Source organism: Trachypithecus francoisi, unplaced genomic scaffold, assembly GCF_009764315.1.
Source record: "Trachypithecus francoisi isolate TF-2019V2 unplaced genomic scaffold, Tfra_2.0 Contig01461, whole genome shotgun sequence".
In the NCBI taxonomy this organism is placed as follows: Eukaryota; Metazoa; Chordata; class Mammalia; order Primates; family Cercopithecidae; genus Trachypithecus; species Trachypithecus francoisi.
Window position 1 is genome coordinate 15,417,604 of NW_022681433.1, and position 6,683 is coordinate 15,424,286.

At 45.7% G+C, this 6,683-nt stretch overlaps 1 long non-coding RNA gene across 1 annotated transcript in view; it reads left to right on the forward strand.

Moving 5' to 3' along the window:
* LOC117096559 overlaps nucleotides 1-6,683 on the forward strand; it is a 93,244-nt gene that overhangs the window by 50,223 nt on the left and 36,338 nt on the right. The window lies entirely within an intron of this gene.

Below are 6,683 nucleotides of genomic sequence, written 5' to 3' on the forward strand. Positions count from 1 at the left end.
GGCCCTTTCACCCCAGCACCACAGCCATATAACGTCAATTCCACTGTGCTGTATTGGCTGAAGCAGTAGAAGCCTGCCCAGATTCAAGAGGAGGAGACATAGACCTCACTTCTAAATGAGAGGAGTGTCAAAGAATTTTGGGACCATGTATTACAACTGCCACAGTCTACTCTCTGGTCACAAATTATTTACATTTCTTCTACAGTAAAATACTCATCCCTTCTCAAAAACCTCTTAAAATCTCATTCTATGATAGCATCAGGGTCCATGTCAGGATCTTGTCATCTCAGCTAGGTCCCCAAGCAGAAGAGGCTCTTTGAATGAGGTTCCTTGAATATAGTTCTCTCCATCTGAAGATCTGTGAAAAAGAGAATCATGTTGTCTGTTTGCTGCTCACCTAAACTGCAATGCTGGGCATGGGGCAACTGCTATAGACATTCCTGTTCAAAAGGTGGGAAAATGGGGGACACACAGGAGTCCCCAGGATACAGGTGTTCTGAACACCATTGAGGCGCTTGTTCTTAGTTCCTTCATTAGAGCGCAATTCTACTGCCTGGGAGTTGTTCTGTGTCTTTGGCTTTGCTCTTTGGGCTGTTTTTGGGCCTTGCCTGAAGTGGTCCTTCCTCTTCCATAAAAATTGCCCGTGTTTGCAGCTTCATAGATTTCTCAATCAGCTTCTTGCCTGTAAAAAATTGGGGGTTTGGAGTAGTGTCTAAAAACCTCTTTTCATTTTTTGCTATCTCAGTCCCTTTCAGTCAAAGCTGAAATTCCCTGAAAAACTTTGTGAGATTCCTATGTATCAATCTATAAATCCACTGCATTAGACAAAAGTCATGCCCACAAATTTCAAGATAAGTCCTCCTCTACCTTGGGCTCTTTATAAAGCTTCTGGGTGAGATAATAACCTCCTTAAAAGTCCTAGTGTTTAACAAAGAGGAACTGCCAGGCAGGACCTTAACATCTGTAATAGAGTGTTTGTATGTTTTAAAGCAGTGGTCCCTAATCTTTTTGGTACCAGGAACTGGTTTCATGGAAGACAATTTTTCCTCAGACCGGAGTTGAGGGGGATGGCTTCAGGATGATTCAAGTGCATTATATTTATTGTGCACTTTATTACTATTATGATTACATTGTCATATATAATGAAATGATTCTACAACTCACCATAATGTAGAATCAGTGGGAGCCCTGAGCTGGTTTTCCTGCAACTGGATAATCCCATCTGGGGGTGATGGGAGACAGTGACAGATCATCAGGGATGAGATTCTCATAAGGACTGCATAACCTAGATCCCTCACATGCGCAGTTCACAACAGGGTTCTGGCTCCTGTAAGAATCTAAGCCACCGCTGATCTGACAGGAGGTGGAGCTCAGGCAGTAATGCAAGGATGGGGAGTGGCTGTAAATACAGATGAAGCTTCGCTCTGCCTGCCTGCTGCTCACCTCCTGCTGTGTAGCCTGGTTCCTAACAGTCCATAGACCACTACAGTTCCATGGCCTGGGGGCTGGGGACCTCTGTTTTAAAGGGTCTATGAAGGCACCATTTAAAAACTTTCAAGGTCTTAACAAAGGGTGCTACAGTCACATACTTCATTTTATTTTTCCCTGAAACATTTTCCTGTCAGTGCCCTGGGTATGATATTTTCTCTGAGGTCCTTTCTTAATTTGGGTATCTTCTGCTAGGAGATATGGATGTGAGAAATAGTCTTATTTTTGAACTAGTAAGTTATGGTACTTACCCATTTTCTCTAAATTCTGCTTGAACATGGAACAATTCCTCACCAACCCCACCTTTTTTTCTCCCCAGCCCTTCTCTGGCTATCCATATCTATGACACATGGTTAAAAGAAACCAGTTGTCACTTTTGACATTCTGCATGGAAATCTCCTTAGCCAGATTCACCAGTTCCAGGTGAGTCTTCAATTTTCTGTGTTAACACAGGTGAAAATTTTGCCAAACTTTCTGTCATTTTATAACAAAGATCTCCTTCCTTCCTGTTTCTCTTGCTTTCCTTTAAGCCATCACTGACAACCTCTTTGGGACCATCAGGCTTTTACTAAAAGTCCCCTCCGAGTCCTCTCAGCTTTGCTTGGCTCTCAGCCCCAAAGACAATCCATGCGTTTAAAACATGTTCGGCACAGAGTACTCCACTTCTAGTGCCAAGGTCAGTTTGTTACTATTGCTGTGTCACAAATTAGCAACTTAAACCAGCAACCATTTACCTTTACTCATGATTTTGTAAACTAAGAATTTGTGAAGGTCTTGGTTGGGGAGCTCTTGCTTGAGGTCTCACATGTGGTTGTGGTCAGACACCACTGGAACCACAGTCATCTGAAGGCTCAACAGGGTCGGGTGTCCAACATGGCTTGCCTACCTGGTTGGCAGTAGATGCTGGCTGTCAGGTGGGGGCTCACCTAGGCTGTTGCCTGGGAAGCCTGCATGCCACTCTCCAGCACAGCAGACTCAGGGTAGTTAGACTTTTCACATGATCTGGTTTCTACCAAAGAGAACATCTCAAGGAGAACAGCTTCCAGTTGTGTGACCTTCTCTGATCCTACCTCAGCAGCCACTCTGTGTCTCTTCTGCTGTACTCCATCGATGGGAACAGTCACAAGCCAGCTTAGATTCAAGAGGAAGGGACACACATACCACCTCTATGGGAAGAATGTATTTACAACTGCCACAACGTTCTGTTGAAGCTATTGATTCAAAGTTGAGCAGTAACTTTCCAGTTAATTAATCCAGCAGTCTCTTCCTGGTTCTCATGGTATTGAACCTCTCTGTGGCACTTGCAACTTTCTTGAAGCTTACTCCTTTCTCTCAGTGCATTTCCATGACTTGTCTTCTGGTAGTTCCCCCTCCCCATTCACTCCTCTTCTTTCTCTTGCCCCTAAGAGGCAGCATCTTCCAAGGCTTTGCTCTCAGCTGGTGTCTCTTCCCACTCTCCCAGGTAGCTCCCCTCGGCAGTGGATGTGTACTTGTGTCTGCTCAGCACTCCTTTCTTTGGGCGAATAACTTCATTTTTCCAGTAATCTGCTCAGTGCATGTGGTAGAAGTGGGTAGGAACGCTTGCCTTCCACCCTGGAGCTGGACGCCTGTATCAGTCAACGTCTTGGATAGAAACAGAATTCCATTTGCATGAATCCACTGAGGAGCTTTTAGTGAAAGAACTATTTGTAGATATGTTGGTAGGAACCTACAGCAGAAAACCGTTCCCATCCTTTAGCTTGAAGAGGAAGAAATGGTGTCACCAGAATTCAGAGGTCTAGTTTTGCAGAATGAGTTATTATGCAGTAGTAGCTGTAGAGGGATGAATCCACTCACAATTGCAACCCAAATCGGGGAGGGAAAGGGAAGAAACTCCCCAGCTTTCGTTCCTCCTGCCCTGTGAATGTCTGCTGTTGCCTCCCACTGGCCAAACCCTTCTAGAAGCAAGCTGGCAACGGAGGCTGGGCAACATTGTCATTGAAGTCAGCAGCACTGAGTGGGCTGATCTGGGTGATGGCAAGTGGAGGAGAGCCAGCAGGGTATCTGACCTGGGTGTGACTAAGCATGGTCTCTATCATCTTTTCCATCGTGATCTCTATCCTCCTTTCCAGCATTGTTGGTTAAGTGTTGGGCATATGGTCTAAACTGGGCTAAATAGAATCCTCCCTGTGTCTTTTCCTATAGATCAGGATTTCTGGGATCAAGCGGTTTAAGAAGCCAGGCAATAGCTTGGTCACAAGTGACTAGAGCTTGTATGGAAATTAAGACAAGCAGAGCAAGCTGAACTGAAAGGACAAGGAGAAGCAGAATTATTGGAAGAGAGCATGTCATTCTCTCTCGCTCTTTACAGTTTGTATTGAACTTGTTACTGGCACAGCCAAAGAGAATCTGTTTTCAGATCACTGTCTCTCTGAACCAAGCAAATGCTGATCTCAGAGAGAGTTTTTGTTAAGCTTGGATTTTGGGGGTTAGCTGAGTGAGTTGTTGGTGATTTTCTGAAGAGGGGAGTAGCCCTGAAGTCACTGAGTGGTCACTGAATGGTAGTGATGGCTTTAAAACTGCTTGTGTGGCTTCTTTATGGCTTGGGACTAGGGCTAAAGAACAATCTCTCTTTTTCAATCTTGAATTTTTCCTCTCAGAATTCTGGTGATTGTTTTTGAATCTGCGGATTTGGCCATATCTGTGCCATCCCTTTGATTTCACAATAACATATTCCAATAAACTCATCTCCCCCTTTTAGTTCTTTAAAGGAGGTTTTGTTTGGTTTTTGCTCCCCTTTAAAATTTTTCTTATTATTTTTTTAGAGACAGTGGGGGTCTCACTATATTGCCCGCACTGGTTTTGAACTCCTATCCTCAAGAGATCCTCCCACCTCTGCCTCCCAAAGTACTGGGATTACAGGTGGGAGCCATTGCACCTGGCCAGTTTCTGTCCTTTTCATCTGAAAGATGAGCCTATCATCCATTCCACACCTTCAAATGCACCTTCTGAAAGATGACTCCAAATCTACATTTTCAATACCACAGCGTCTCTTGAGAACTTGACACATCTTCGATTTCTTGCTGAAATCTCCATTTAACTATTTCTGGCATTTCTCCCTCAACAACCCAAAGTCGAATTGATTTCCTTTCCCCCAAACCGTCTTCTTCCTGCAGTCTGTATTTTGGTGAATCCAGTTACCCAGCCTAGCAACACAGACTCATCCTTCACATCTGTCTCTCCACCCCCTCCCTGCCTGCCCCTGTCAATCACTGAATCCTATTGATGTTATTTGACTTCTTAAAAACTTTAAACGTTTTTAGTGGATAGAGAATATATTCATGTAGTTCAAATCCAAAAGGGCAAAGAATTGAAAATTTTTCTTTCTGCCTTTATTCCCTATCCTTCTAGATCCCCATCCAGGAGATGACCAATGTGATCAGTTTCTTGCAAAGTGGATGCACTTACATTTCCTAACTAATTCCCAATGATGGGCAAGGCCTATGGGTTTTGTTTTGTTTTGTTTTATGAGAAAGAGTCTTGCTCTGTCATTTGGGCTGGCATGCAGTGGTGCGATCTCAGCTCACCACAACTTTTGCCTCCTGGGCTCAAGCAGTCCTTCCACCTCAGCCTCCCAAGTAGCTGGGACTACAGGCACAGCTAATTTTTTCTGCTTTTTACTACAAGCCCAGATAACTTTTTTCTTTTGTCTTTTTTTTTCCACGTTAGAAGTCTTAATTCTATATATATGTGTGTGTGTGTGTGTATATATATATATATATATATATATTTTTTTTTTTTTTTTTTTTTAAGAGATGGGATCTTTCTATATTTTCCAGGCTGGTCTCAAACTCCTGGCCTCAAGTGATCCTTCCATTTTGGCCTTCCGAAGTGCTAGGATTACAGCACTTTGGAAGGCCTATGGGTTTTGCTCTGGTGGGCTGGGTGGTGCTGAATCTGCCTCTGGTAATGTAACTGCCAGTGATCATGCAGCCAGTAAGAGTCAGGGCCGAATCTAGGTCCATCCCAGGGCCATTGCCAGCCCTGAGGAAGAACCCGAGGTGTTAGCAGTCAGGTGGGGTGCAGAGAGCCCATGTCATAATCCACAGTGAGGGTCGTCCCCATCCTGGATGGGGCTTGGGCCCTTCCAGGCAAAAATCACTTTGGAACAAGATTTCCCTTGGACCCCTGGGTGTCTTCTGAAGGAGTGGAAGCCTTTTGGCCTTATCTGATGCTGAGAACTGAGTGAAATGCTGCAGTTTGAATTAGGGCCCCGGGCTATGTTTGAAATGCATGTGAGTAGATGGCTGGCTTTGAGCAACCAGCTTTGAAAGGGCTCCGTCCCTCTGTATGTCTGGTCATACCCACCAGGTTTAAGCTGCCAGACCCTGCTTTCCTGACATTGCCCAAAAACAGTCAGCCCGCACCAGCTGAGCCTTTTACTCAGGAGAAAGAGAGGGCCATTGCCTCTCTTTAGGACAGCCTGAGGCGACAGGTACACACAGCTGGGGTGGATGGCAGGGCAGCGCCTTCTCTGGCCTGACCCTCTTCCCTGGCCAGCAGTTGTGGAACTCTGGTGGAGAGAAATAATCTCTCTTCATGTCCCTCTTTGCCTTTCATTCCCATTCTTCTCTTTCCCCTGAGTCTGGGGAAGAACGAGAAGGTGCACTGAAGCACGTTGTATCCCTGCTGCAAAATCCACTTATCACTCAAACCAGTCCTCCATCAGATTAGTACAGGAGAGTACCGTGCATTCATCTCATTTCGTACTGCGCATCAAAACCCGGTGGGCATCCTCTCAGTTTTCTCCTCTGGAAAACCAATGGCTGGATCCATTTTCTGGCCTGATTGCTCGGAGCCAGCTATAGCAGCTGAGGCTCCTAGGACCCTAGCCATTGAGGAGGCTTCCAGCAGCAAAGCTCAGGAACCGATCATGAGCCAGACATCTGCCTGGGCACTGAGAAGTCGCAGGGAAGTAACAAGACACAGCTGGGGAATCTGCTGGCAGCAGGAGAGCAAGCAGCTGCTCTGTATGTTATCAGCGTGCTCCTACAGACGGGCACAGCCGGTGGGGGAGCCAGTAGTGTGCTCAGCCAAGCCTGGGCCTCACCAGGGTGCTCCCATCAAAGCCAGGAAGGGTGTCTATGAGTTGGCGATGATACAGGATGGGGCCAGAGAAGAGCTGGGAAGGGAAGTGCTGGGAAGGGAAGTGCTGG